Source organism: Trichechus manatus, unplaced genomic scaffold (assembly GCF_000243295.1).
Source record: "Trichechus manatus latirostris isolate Lorelei unplaced genomic scaffold, TriManLat1.0 scaffold00068, whole genome shotgun sequence".
NCBI classification, from domain to species: domain Eukaryota; kingdom Metazoa; phylum Chordata; class Mammalia; order Sirenia; family Trichechidae; genus Trichechus; species Trichechus manatus.
The window spans coordinates 4,963,479-4,978,675 of NW_004444004.1; positions in this window are offsets into that span (position 1 = coordinate 4,963,479).

The window sequence follows — 15,197 nt, forward strand, 5'->3', positions numbered from 1 at the left end:
AAAAAAAAAGGCCTAGTGAGCACAGATAATCACAAGCATCCACTCTGTAAGAAATAAGAGGTCAGTGAAAACTACATCGCAATCAATATTTGGCTCTAGGTAGGAACTTGTTACTATTTATCCCTATGTATCACCAATTTCTGTTTCAGGATATGGTATGTTCATACTTAGTCTCTCAGGCTTTGAATTTCAAAAACATGTTCACAAAGATCTTGAAATTCTTTAGTGAAAATAATTTTGGTTTGCAATCATACTTCCCAAGAAATACAAGTCCAACTGAATTCCTTTTGTAGCTTGGGAAAATACCAAAATTTAACTATTGTTTCACCATATATCTATTTTTAAAAAACTCAACAGTTGGCTCTTCCTGAATCTTCTGAGAGTAGAAAAATATCTGGAAGAAGTCTGCGTATAAAAGGATATGCTTCTCTTTTGAGTGTACTGTGAGTTTTATAAATTCTGGAAAGTTGTTTCTCGAAGCCTTTGGAGAGCTAACGATTTATGCTGAATAAGGCTTCTTGATTTTTAGTGTATCAAGAATCTGAATAGAACCTATCTACATTCAGCAAGAGGGGGAAAGAGGTCAATGATATGGGCCTCTCTCCTTCTCTGTCGAGGTGCATCTATCCATCTAACCATCCAACCATCCATTCCTTAAAATGAAAGCACTTTCTTTAGAGTTTCTGCTAACCATATAGTGCACATATTTATGTTTAGGAGATGACACCACTTCTGGATATCCTATTTTCCTGTTTGTTTTCTTTGACTGTGAAATGTGGGAGGGGCTTGACCCCTCAGAAAATATCCACTAAGGGATAAAACAGCAAATATGAAAAGAAAAATCAAATGGTTGGTAACATTAATTTGAAGCATACTTTGTTATACTTTGTGAAAAGGTGGCTGGGCCTGAAATTTTTAATGCCACATTGTTCTAATGAGAGAGAGAGAGGCCTTAATTTTTATTTCATTTAAAAGTAAGGTTTTTTGTTTTGTTTTGTTTTGACTTCTAGTGCCAGGGAATTCATTGAAATACCTAGGATGCGAATAGAATTTAGTTCATTGATGACTATGTCCTTCCAGTGGAGGAGGCCCAAAACCTGGTTGGGAAGCCCTAGTTGTCAATCAGCGTCCTTTGTAAGTCATAAAGGCCTTTTTTTTTTTTGAGACCCTGGAGCAGTGATCCTTCAGATCACTGTAGGCAGAGAAATGGCTGCTTTCGGTTTAGCATATTAACAATGAAGAGCCAGGTACTTCTTTACCACCACTTTGTACCAAGATTTGATGATAATATATCCCAGTAGGCATTACCCTTACAAATTTATATCTATGTACATTTTTAAATGAGAACAGCTTCTAATATCCTGTCCCTAAAGACCCTTCCCTGTGTTGGAGAGTTATGTATATTTCTAAGAAGTATTAGAGAGAAGCTGTGTCTCCTGCCAAAATGATGCTGAAGGACTCACATTTGGTACACTTGAACAACTTGGACTCCAGATGGTTAATTGTTTATTCCCTTTCCCTGGATTTTTTTTTAAGCTCATCTTGACACAGGTGAGTCTATCCAGATCTTTAATGTTGCTAGTGTGCCCTGAGATTATGAGGGCGCATCATCGAATGTTGATTCCAAAATGTCCTGAGACAGGAATAGGGCAGTGGGAAAGTCAGGGAAGGGTGAGAAGCACAGTAGAAATTATTTATTTAAGAAAAAGAAGAACATTAATGTCATAGTAAGGATCCGGTGCGTTGTCATAATCCCATGAGGATTTTTGGATGTTACAGTCCCCTCAAATCAGTCACCATGTTGGGTAATGACTTCGTTCTTGCTGATCTTGTCTATGTCTCATTGTAAATATTTGTGTCCATGTTCCATTTTGGCTACTGGATGGCCAAGTCATGTAAGAAGATTTAACTCAAGTATTTATTCTTTAATTGTGTTATTCAGATTTCTTTCAGGCTTGTGAATTACACCTCAATGTTTGAGTTTAATCACCTGATCTTCACATCTATCCCTCTCCCGTGAAGCACATTCCATTGCTAAAAGAAAAAGAAATAAGAAATTGCTTCCTGTTGTCTGTATAACTGTTTTGATAGTTTGAGATGTTTGTCTATAAAGGATATTTCTCAGCTCAAAAATTGTGTAAATAACTATATTCCTTTGCTCAATGGGTTGTTTATTTCTGATGAGGCTGCCGGTTCTTGGAGAAAAATCTAAAAAATCACTTTTAAATAACATAAACAGGGATTACAACTATGTAAAAATAAGTGTGCATATGGGCAAAGACTGGGAACATAGATAAATGAAATCAGTTGTGTTAGGTTGGTGAGATTATGAGTAATTTCTTCTTTTTAAAATATCCTTTGATGTTGTTATAATATTGTTTTATAATAAATAAACATCAGAAAGGGAACTATAGAAACATAGAAAAGAAGCCAGAAGTACAGCCTTCTGGCCAGAGCCCAGAGCATGCAGGGCACAGATATTTGCTAGTTACAATGATTCCGTAGGCTTTATACTTGCCTGGGTGTTGAGGTTGGCACACGCTCGGGGATGACACTTGTTTTCTTAGGGAGCTATTACCTATAAGTTAAAGCTAGGGAGATATCACTATTAGAACTCCAGATACATCCTTCTGCTTTAAAACTGGTTGCCCTCCACTTTGGTATGGCACCAAGGTTTCTGTTTTGGTTACTTTAGATTGGAGGGGTGACATTAGACTAGCCCCCTTGATAACATCTGTTTCAGGTACCACCTTTCTGGATCGTGTTAGCAGGTTTTCAGGTTGACTTTTGGAGGGATAGAAGGATAAAATCCCCAGCCCTCACTATTTCCTTGTCTGACAGGATATTATATCATCTTGGTAGGATTCTTCTTTGAATGGCCAATAGGCAAGTCCAATCTATTTCAATAGGAGTTGTGACTTGCAATTAAAAGCTGCCTATGAAAACATTAAAACCAATTTGTGGAACTGCCTTTGCCTGTTGACATTCAGTCACAGCATTGTTAGCTTTGGCTCGAGTTGCTCTCCACGTTCTTTCTGTACTGCCTGACTATAGGTTGTATGCAGTCATTGTGATTTCTAAAGAGAAAGGGAAACCATCTATCAAAAGAGAGGAATTTCCTTCTAACTCACCAGAGAGATTTTAGGTGAGAACTTTTATAATGAGATAGTGGCCTCAGATCTGCCCCTCAATGTCACCAAAAGCAGACTCTATACTAGAGAGCCCACAGGCTTTCCATTGGCCATTCTCAAAGTAAAAACATTAGTGGGAGTCTTAACCCCGCCATCCCCAGTTTAATCTCATGAGCCTTTTCTTAGCTACTTGCAGTTAATATTCAGTTAAACAAAGGCATGGCCAATGATGCAAGCTTCTCCCAGTCTCTGAGCAAGGGGACTGAAGTTCAGTATTTGTAAACTGACAGTCTAATGGGCCTGGGATTTTGAGTGAACTTAACATGCATTCTGAACATATATTGCATGTGGATTGGGAAGGAAATAAATGGGACTTTGGAAATAATGGAAATATATTTCCTAAGAAAGAATTTTTAGTTAGAGATTTGTTTCTGATATAATCTTTCTGTTGGTTAGCTTTTATTTTTCCACTCCTTTTCTGATCCCACACTCATTTAGTAAGTGAATATAACCCAACTCCTCATGCACTGGGAATTTCTGTTTAATATTAAACAATGTCTAACTGAAGCTGCAAATGCAGGAACTGAGATATCACCTCTACGTGCACACCTCAGTGTACAAGTATACTATACAACTTGTAGCACTTACTGCCATTTAATATGGCTGAACTTGCAAGATAAACTTATAGAAACTGGGTAGTGCCCCTTAGAGGTTCCTTTGGAAGCTGCCATCAGATGACTATTGTCAGATAATACCAGCAGTCAGGTAGACTCTATGTCCACCTGATTTAGTACCTACGAGGAAATGAACAGCAATTATAGAGAATCATCAGATGTAGTGAGTGGAAAGAGTACTAGCCTAGGAGTAAGGCGACCTGGATTCTAATATTACTAACTTACTGTGTGACCTTGGGCAAGTCACTTAACCGTTCTGTGGCTCAGTTTCCTCATCTTTAAAATGAGGGTATTCATTGGACTAGATGATCTCCAAGGTCTTTCCAAAAGCCCTGACATTCTCCCTGGAGGTTGCCTTGCAAATTCGACCTGCTAAAATGATGGCAAATATCACATGCTTAAGCCTGGGTCTCTTATGTTACAGTTAAATAATAGAACTATATAAGATGATGAAAAAACTCAAAAGAAGCTAATACTAGGGAGTGTTGATAAAACTTTTGTGGCAGCCTTCCAATTCATTCACAGTTGTTTTGTTTTTATTTTAATGTCCTTTTTCTGTTGAGTGTTCCCAGTTTTCATTTTCCATACACTCTGTGTATAAAGTCTGGTTTTCATTAAGCTGTGGCCAGTATTTGCTACTAGAACAGAAATACACTGTCATACTTCCTAGAATAGGACTATACTTGGGTCTCTCCTTTCCTATGAAGCAGTGCTGGACTTTCTAGAGTTTAATTCTTAAATGGCACAAGATGGCAGAACTTACTCATTTTAATGACTGGGACTACTAAGAGTGGAGCTAAGCATTTGCATGCTGTAGAGAGAAAATGCTATTAGCGTTAAGGAATATTGAAAAATCCACTTGTAGGGAAGCAAAAATAGCATTTCTCATGAACACTTCCACAGTGATTGGCTAGTTGTATTGTATGCCGCTGGAAAGAGGGGAAATTGGAAGTTAGTCAGTGGACTGTCCCAATGCCCTGCCTACAGCAGAGTGCCAACCAGCCCTGAGTGCTAAATTCAAGTTTAATGTGTGTGCTTGTGCGTGGTGTGCTTTATGGACCCGCGTATACTGTATTCATTAGTGATGTTAAGATCTTTCACAGAATCCTGTAACCATTAATGGGTTGAGTTTTAGATCTCAGTACATCAGCCAGGAGGAACTAGATCACAAGAGTACTGATGTCTACTGGGATTGGATTCATAATATCCAGACAAAACAAGTCGAGGAGGATCTGCATTTTCATTGTTTATCAGAATTGTATCTCATTTGGCTGTGCATTATTTTGTTAGAATGTGTTATCTGTAAACCCATGTGTAGTGAACTTCTTCTGTAACTTTGGATTAAAGGTATTTATGGTCTTTCTGTTTGTTTGATTTTTAAGTAAGTTATTTCCTTTGTAGACCTGCTGATGGTATGGTTCCATCTTTCTGACCTCAGCATCCGACCTTTTTAAGGATTTTTGTTTCCAGTATTGTTACTTTAAATTGTGGTTGAAGCAATAGAAGATTGAAATATGGATTGTGCATGACTGTGTCTTGAGTGTAAAAAATATTGCAGTTTGAAACTTGGACCTAAAGTATTGCCAATAAAAACGACAAACATCAGTGAACTGGTGTTTCTCTCCTCTGTCACATTCCCACCTACCCCTTTCACACTGGCCATTTTACTTCTTTCACATGTTGGAGTGTAGCACGCCATCAGGTATGGAAGCAGGGAAATGCCCAGCCTGTGAGCAATACAGGAAATGGCCTGCAGAGCCTGCCGCTAAATAACTCAGACCTAGAGTCTCCATCTGGTTTTTACATGGATTAGCTCAGAGATGAATGTGTATACTCAATGCAAGACAAAAACCTGGCAGATCCAAAAACACAGATAAAGGAAAACTGCCAAAAGAAATCACATGTAATAAATAATTTGTTTTTGCTCATCTTTTTGCTTGGAAAATTCTGAACAAGTAAAACTATCTGAATAATGTTTAGTTTTATCTTATATCTGGTATCAAGGTCCACACAACTTTGAACCCATGCAACTTAGAACATTCATTCATTCACTAATTCAAAAGCATTATTGAGCTCTTGCACTGTAGACATTTCTGGCAAAGATAATTTTTCTTGTTGAAAATTGCCTCCAAATGTGACTAAATGACATTAAAGCTCATTGAAAATTGCTAGTCGCTCCATGTCGAAAGCCAAACAGCCATTTTCTGTGACTACTAGTGGGCAAGTGAATGAGAATCCCAGTAAACTAATTCCCCAAATTAACTGCAGTGCCTCCCCGACTGTTACACCTCACCCCCTTCCAAGCTTTCGTGGCAGGTTCTCTCCAATGCTTCCTTTTCTATCCCTATTAAATGAAGTAAAAATACTTACTATGTGTTTGCAAATTATCAGTATCTCTCCTCAAAAAATAAACATCTAGAAGTCATTTATTTCCTTTTGAGCTCAATAAATATTTGTGAATGAAAGAGTGAATGAATGAAAGAACGTTGTAAGTAGTGTCGGTTTGGAATCTCTCCTGTGACTTAAAGACCTTGGTACCAGATATAAGATAAAAATGAAACATTATTCAGATGGTTTTGCTTGTTTAGAATTTTCCAAGCAGAAAGATGAGCAAAACCAAACCCAACAACTTGGAGGAACAGAGGCCCAAACAATGATAAATGTATTATTCCACAGTTCAGCCCTATTAGCCCCATTGCTGGAACTCTAGCCTCATCTAAGTCCCTCCCCCACTCCTGAAATGGGGAGGGGTTAATACCTAAAGTGCCTTACAAACTATGGTTGTACTCCATATCCTTTGAAGCCTCAGCTCCCAGTCACTTGGGTGGCATCTGGTGGCTTCCCACATACTTGTGTCCAGCACTTCTGCTGCCACTGCCCTCTGCTAATCCTGTACAAACGCCATGGTCCTGTTGCTAACTGTGCTGGCCATTCTACTTATCTAGAGCTGCAATATCCACAGCAGTCCCTGGTGTTAGTAGCCTCTGGCTAGGACACTGCAGTGACCTGCCTGATTGCAGTTCCAAAGCAGGTTATTTTTTACTTGTTTTCCACACCTGATGGCAGGAACCCCTCCCACAGAATCAAACCATTCTGCTATATCTTTAGACCCATTTTGGTGGTTCTTTTTCAATTCCTAAGTGAACTCGGGAACAAATTTGGACTTCGTTTTACCCGTCTTCCTTCATGGGGTTTGTCAGGTCAACCATTACATATTCCAGCCCCTTTCAGGCCCACCACCTCCCCTGGAAGTTAATCTGTAGCTTTTGCTATAACCATTCCTAAAGTCTCCGTGTTCTCTCAAGCAGCCCACTTTGGAGTAACAAGGAAATTGACAGTTTTACTCCATTATACATGAACTTTGATATTTTTAACTAGAATACCCTAGTCCTGTTTCTCAGGGATATGCATTCCCACAAAGTAGAAAGCAACAGACTATGTTGCCATTGGATGAAGCGAAGTAAAATGTGTGCAGGATCTCTCTGTATTATTTCTTACACTACATGTGAATCTACAATTATGCCAATAAAAAATTTTAGTTGAAAGAAACAGATTGTGTGATACCTCCCCCACTCATTTCAGGGGTCATGATAATGAGAAAGGATGCATGCTGGATATCATACCTCACTTCACTCTCACTACCAACTTCTAGGAATGACCACAGTATCAAGAGTTTCCTCACTAAAGTACCCCCGCCCATCTTATGTAGTAGGACTCCTACTTTCTCTTCCGGCACTCTGAGGACTCAATGAGAGGGGAGTTGAGGAGCAGAGAACTCAAATTACATATGAGTTCTTCTCTGAGTCACATGAGAATAAAATTCATAAAGACAAACAGCTTTTGATTTTACAGCATGTAAAATTGAATTACTTTCATTTAAAGCAAAGGAGGAGAATGCCACATTCTAATAATGTACTCAGGGCTTTGAACCAGTTTCTTCCAGTTGGAACCCCTGCAGAGAACTTGTATTTCTAATGAGTTCCCTGCAGAGAATTTGCATTTCTAGCAAGTTCCCAGGAAGTTATACATAAGAATCAGCTGGGGATCGTATTAAAATGTAGATTCTGATTCAGTATATCTGGGGTGGAAATGCAAATTCTCAGCAGGAAACTTGTTAGAAATGCAAATTCTCAGCAGGGGTTTGATCCAGAACGAACCGATTTGAAGCCCTGGTTGTGCTATAGAATAAGGCCTTCTTAAAAGTTCCAAAGTCAAAATTACACAGTTAACCAAAAGCAGAGAACAGAAAGAGCAATCCAGGATAGTTATTTTACTCACTTGGTCTAGCAATATGTATTTAAATGAAAAAATACTACAAACAGCCCTTAAGCACAATTCTTACATGTTTTCTTAGACCTAAAAATTTGAATGTTTGATATCCTATTCTTAATTTCTTGCATTAGAAAAGGGTAGACTGCTAAAGACACAAGGGAAAGATTAGTCCAAAGGGACTAATGGACCACAACTACCACAGCCTCCACCAGACTGAGTCCAGTACAACTGGATGGTGCCCCGCCACCACCACGGACTGCTCTGGCAGGAATCGCAATAGAGGATCCCGGACGGGGCTGGAGAAAAATGTAGAACAAAATTCTATCTCACAAAAAAAGACCAGACTTACTGGCCTGACAGAGACTGGAGAAACCTCGAGAGTATGGCCCCCAAACACCCTTTTAACAAAGTAATGAAGTCACTTCTGAGGTTCACCCTTCAGCCAAGGATTGGACAGGCCCATAAAACAAAACAAGACTAAAGGGGCACACCAGCCCAGGGACAAGGACTAGAAGGCAGGAGGGGACAGGAAAGCTGGTAATAGGGAACCCAAAGTCGAGACGGCAGAGTACTGACATGTCATGGGGTTGTTTACCAATGCCATAAAACAATATCTGTACTGTTTAATGAGAAGCTAGTTTGTACTGTAAACCTTCATCTAGAGTACAATAATTTTTTTTTTTAAAAAAAGGAAGACTGACTTAGACTGACACTTGTTGAGAATTATGTCCAATATAGTAAGTAATGAAAGAAAAGGATCTCTGTTGGGTCACAAATTTATGATAGAGTTGAAAGAGGTATATACAAAGGGGTGGTGAAGGATGCCAACCTGAGTCCACTGTCCCTCCTTTCAGTGAAGGTAACACCAGCTTCACTGTACACCTAGAATACCTTTCTCAGCTGCACTGACAAGGGCAGCAGCCTAGTCTAGCCTTGGCTTATATATGAGGTCAAGTGTGCATGACTTGCCTGGAAGAATACTACATGGCATAGAATGTCCAGAGTGTACAATGTCTTTCTCAGATGCTCCTGAAACTCTGCAGTAGGCACAAATGAATATCCCCTCCATGCTTTCTAAATTTTCTTTATAAACTCTCTTGAGCAGACATTAGCAAATGGTAGTTAAAATCCCTTTCATATTAAATAGCTGCAGCTGCATAATTCAGATTTTTTTAAACCACTTACGTAAGATGCAGTTACTCCTCTAGCATTCAAGCAGAGATTACCAAACTGTTCCTCTCCAGGATGATCTTAATCCCTGGTATTATTAGTCCATTACCACCTTCAGCAATGATTTTTGTTTTGATGTTGGATGCGTTCTGTTTGGGAAGCTGTTTTTACCTGTACGAGAAGTACATATGTCGTAATTTACTTTTACAGTATTTCTATCATAGGGCTTTACCCTGGAAAATACAGTAAAAGTCCCAGTTTGTAATTTAGAGTCTGTTAGCTCCTTTGGATAACTACTATCTGGATTCCATATGTTATCATCAATTTCACTAACTTATTTCGCACCATAATGATGTATAAAATACCTCATAGTGGGCAGTCCCATATTACCAAATCCCTGAACAAAAAAATGGTTTTATCCCTCAAACTGGGAGACAGTCTTAAAAGGTTCACACAAGAAGCAGCATTCATGAATTTTTCAATTCCATGGAACACACCTCTCCCATGGCAGAGATACATGGATGCCATCTTGACTGATTGGTTTCCCATGACACAAACATGTCTATTAACAGCAGAGTAGACTATGGTACTATCATAAGTGTCCGTAATCCAGAATATTTCCCTTTCATTGGTGCTCATACGAGGAGCAAAAACATCAATTCCAGGGCCAGTGAAACCTTTCAGTTAGCTCCCTGGTAAAACGTCTGTGATCTTTTCTAACTCATTATTTGTATAATTTTGAGGATTATGAACACCAGCCTTAGGCCCTTCCCAAATGGTATATCAACCATAGCACTTTTTTAGATCATTAAAGAAGCTAAAGCCTTGGCTTCATCTGTATTAACATCTATACTATAAGGGGTGCAGTGTTGGTTTTTCTGGGCCTCTGGGCTCTCCATGCCCTCCCAGGAGCAAATGGTCACAAGCTTAATGATCCAGAAGATACCATGTACCCAGTTCCAGTTCTCCTTACTTTCTCAGGTCTTCAGGTCTTCCACCAGCTTTTCTTTCACCATCTTTGTGCCACAGTTGAAGACGTCTTCTCTTATGATAAATAAGTTCCAATTATATTCTTCATCATCACTGTCATGGTGCCTGGCTGCAGCTGAGGCAGGACCCACAGTCACAGGAGCTGGACCAAGTACAATTTTGACTCCTCAGCCATAAGTGTCTGAGAAGTAAAGGTTTGAACCCTGCCTGGAGGGGCACCTACTTTACGAGCCAACATACGGACTGTGTCCCCTCTGGCCTTCCCTTAATTTTCTATTGGCTGGAATATTCTCTGTAGCCCACTGTGATAGGTTCACCTCATTTTTTTTCCCGCCTATAGATAGAGCAACCCTTCTGAGCTCACCAGGGAGGCCCTCAACTGCTCAGCAGCACAGCGTGCCTTCATAGAACTCCTGGCATCATATTCTAACAACACACTGGTGCTTGTTTTATTCAGGGTGGCTACAAAATTCCTTGGAAGCCAACTTGTATGTTTTACTAGTTTCCCCTTTTAGACTAGTTACATACTAGATCAGCTTCCTAAATCTCCACATCTTCCACTTTCTCTCTGCAGAGGAAGTCTCTACTCAGTGGGGTTTCCCACCAAAAAGAAAATAATGAGGATAAAATTATCTTCACAGTAGGAATCTACCAAAAAGGCTCCATCCTGGCTCCCCCTGCCTCCTTTGTTCTTGGCTCAACTTCACTCAATCATATGCAGGCAAGTCAACTGAATCTCTTAAATTATGGATCCTCCTTAGACTAATATAAGATGAAGAGCTTGGATTTCAGAGTCATATATACCTGCATTTCAGTTTTACCTCTGTCACTAACTGAGTGTCCCTGGACAATATTCTTTCTGAGCCTTAGTTTCCTCAATTATAAAAGAAGTTAAAAATGCAACACAGAGTTATGATGAATTATACAGTTAATACATCAAAATGCTTATAATACCTCATACCATACACAAAAGAAAACCATTCAAAATGGATTAAAGACCTAAACGTGAAAACTAAAACCATAAAATTCTTAGAAGGAAATACAGAGGCATGGCTGCAGGACCTAGCATTTAATAACGGATTATCAGATACTACAACAAAAGCACAAGCAGCAAAAGACAAAATAGATAACTGGGACTTCATAAAAATTAAATACTATGTCCATCAAAAGACTTTATCAACAAGGTGAAGAGACAATTACAGTTTTGGAGAAAAATTTTGGGAACCATTTACTGATAAGGGTATAATATTTTATATCTATATGTATATTTCTACAATTCAACAACAAAAAGACAAAAAACTGGATCAAAAAAATGGGCAAAGGACTTGAACAGACATTTCACCAAAGTGGATATTCCAATGGCCAACAAGCACATGAAAAGATGCTCAACATCATTAGCAATTTGGAAGATGGAAATCAAAACCACGAGATATCATTTCACCCCCATTAGAGTGGCAGTGATCAAAAAGATGGAAAACGAGGTGTTGGAGAGGATGTGGAGAAACTGGAACCCTCATCCATTGCCGCTGGGATGCAGAATGGTATAGCCATTGTGGAAAACAGTTTGACAGCTCCTCAAAAGGCTGAACATGGAACTACCATGTTGTTGTTGTTTTTAGGTGCCATCAAGACAATTTAGACTCGTAACAACCCCATGTGACAGAGTAGAACTATCCCATAGGGTTTTCTAGGCTGTAATCTTTACAGGAACAGATTGCCAGGTCTTTCTCCTATGGAGCTGTTGGGAGGGTTCTAACTGCCAACCTTTCAGTTAGTTGCTGAACGTTTAACTGTTGAGCCACCAAGGTTCTTTTGGAGATACCCAGCAATCCCAATCCTAGGTATATACCCCAAAGAAGTGAAAGTGGGAACACAAACAAAAACTTGTATGCCAGTATTCATTGCAGCACTATGCACAATAGCCAAAAGATGGAAACAACCTAAATATCCATCAACAGATGAATGAATAAACAAAATGTGGTGCATACATACAATGGAATAGTACTCAGCCATAAAGAGAAATGAAGTCCTGATACAATGTACAACATGGATGAATCTTGAAAAACATTGTGCTGAGTGAAATAAGTCAATCACAAAAGGAAAAATAGTATATGATTCCACTTACATGAATAGGCAAGTGTATAGAGACCAAAGCTTATTAGTTGTTACTGGAGGTGGATAGGAGGGAGGAGAAAGGAGGACTTAATGCTTAGGGAACACTGAGCTTCTGTTAAGGATGATGGCATAATCTGGGAATGGGTAAAGATGATGTTTGAACAACATGATGAACAATTAATTTCACTGAACTGTACATGTGAAGACTGTTGAAATGTCAAATGTTTTGTTATATATATTTATCACAATAAAAAATACTGCAAATTTTCACAAAAAATTAATATACGCAAAGTGCTTTTAACAGTTCCTGGCACGTGGTAAATGTATCTAAACATTACCTATTATTATTATTGTTGTTGTTGCTAGGTCTGACATAGTGTACACTGAAGTGATAAGCAACTAATGACATCACCCACCATTGCTCCGTTTCATCTGGCTTGGAAATGAGAAGCACATAGAGAAGTGGGTCGTTTTCAGTTCACCCTTGAAAAGATATCTTCATATACATATCACCAGAACATATCTGTGATTGTTCAGATCATGGTCTTTTTATGTCAGTAGATTACTATCTTACAGTTCTTTCTGCTAGAAAAAGCTTCTGGCAACTTCCTTAATTTCACCTCCTTGATATGGACCATCTACACTCTTAAAACTGGAATCAAAATATGAAGTAGGAGATTGGTTGAGTAGAATCTCTGCCACATGTCTACCAAAAGTCCTAAAATAACATTCATACAGGGAGATTACCTTGATGCAAAACCTGAGCTGCCTCTTCAACCTCCTCTTCTATTCCCCGCGTATTGAAGAATTTGGGTTTTATCGTGGGATTTCCTAAAATGATCCTTAGGAGGAGGGAAAGGGGGTGAGAACTTGTTTTCTTTGTTCCTTGCCTTTATCTTCCAGCTGTACATGGTAATAAACTTTATCAGTGCTCTGTCCAGTCCTCCTTAGATCCCTCCTACAGCTTTTGTGCGTTCTTCCCCAGGTTCTAAGTGTGTTTGTCTCAAGGGCCAGCAGCTGCAACTCTTCTTCAAAAGGCTGCCCTTGGGCTACTGGAGTCACCCTGTTGGTCAATTCAGACTCTGGAAGTACCTGAGAGATTATGCCCTCTTCCCTACCCAAGGTGGCCCTTAGACAATGACTGTGGGTACTAGAGAACAAAAGCCAACCTCCCTTACCTCAGGTTGGGACAAACTCTGAGGTGTAATTTATGTTTCAGAACTTCCCATGGATCAGGCTTTTCCTAAAATCACACCCTTCCTGGGCCTCTTCCTTTTTCCTGTTCTACCCACCCCTGCTTCCTGACCAGTTTCCCCTGGGAGAATTTTTATAATAAATCACTTGAAAATGAATCCTTGTCTCAGAGTCCTTTTCTGAGGAACCAGACTTAAGATAGATACTGACTATTAAATATGTGTGAGTAGCATAGTACCAGCCTTCTGGTTTTATATTCTTATACTTGCCACAATAAAAAATGGCTTACACATTGTCAAATACAATGAGCAGGTTTCTGTCCATATCACCCAGAATTCTCTGTGGTGTTTGATATGCTAGTTCATGTGGGTGAACTACCTACAATCCTATCTAAGGCCAGCCCCTTAATTTGTGGACTAATTCCATACCCTCTTACCTATGCAAGAACATTCAATGAAGTCAGCTTTTCCTGATGCCAAAACTAGACAAAAACATTACAAGAGAAGGATACTACAGACCAATATTCCTTATGAACACAGGCACAAAAATCCTTAACAAAATTACTACAAATCAAATCCAACAATATATAAAAAGGATAATACATCATGACCAAATGAGGTCTATCTCAGGAACGCAAATTGGTTTAATATTTGGAAAATCAATGCCTCTGATTCATCATATTAGTAGGCTAAAACAGAAAAACAATAAGATCATCTCCGTCGATGCAGAAAAAGGATTTGACAAAATTCAACATTCATTCATAAAGAAGAAAACCTTAGCACACTAGGAGTAGAAAGAGAGTTTGTCACTCTGATGAAGTGCACCTATGAAAAACCTAACATCATTCTTTTTTTTATTATTGTGCTTTAGATGAAGGTTTACAGAGCAAATTAGTTTTTCATTAAGCAGTTAATACACATATTGTTTTGTGACATTTGTTGCCAACCCCAAGACATGTGAACACTCTCCCCTTCTTGACCTTGGGTTTCCCATTACCAGCTTTTCTGTCCCCTCCTGCCTTCTCCTCCTTGTCCCTGGGCTGGTATGCCCATTTAGTCTCTTTTCCTAACATCATTCTTTTTTTTTTTGTTATTTTTTTTATTGTACTTTAGATGAAGGTTTATAGAACAAATAGTTTCTCATTAAACAGTTAATACTCATTGTTTTATGACAATAGTTAACAACCCCATGACATGTCAACACTGTTACTTCTCAACCTTGGGTTCCCTATTTCCAGCTTTCCTTTCCCCTCCTGCCTTCTAGTCCTTGTCCCTGTACAGTTGTGCCCCATTTAGTCTCATTTTGTTTTATGGGGCTGTCTAATCTTTGGCTGAACGGTGAACCTCAGGAGTGACTTCATTACTGAGCTAAAAGGGTGTCCAGGGGCCGTACTCTCAGGGTTTCTCCAGTCTCTGTCAGGCCAGTAAGTCTGGTGTTTTTTATGAGTTAGAATTTTGTTCTATATTTTTCTCCATCTCTGTCCGGGACCCTCTGTTGTGATTCCGGTCAAAGCAGTCAGTGATGGTAGCTGGGCACCATCTAGTTGTACTGAACTCAGTCTGGTGGAGGCCATGGTAGTTGTGGTCCATTAGTCCTTTGGACTAATCTTTTCCTTGTATCCTGTTCTCTTCATTCTCCCGTGCTCCAGAAG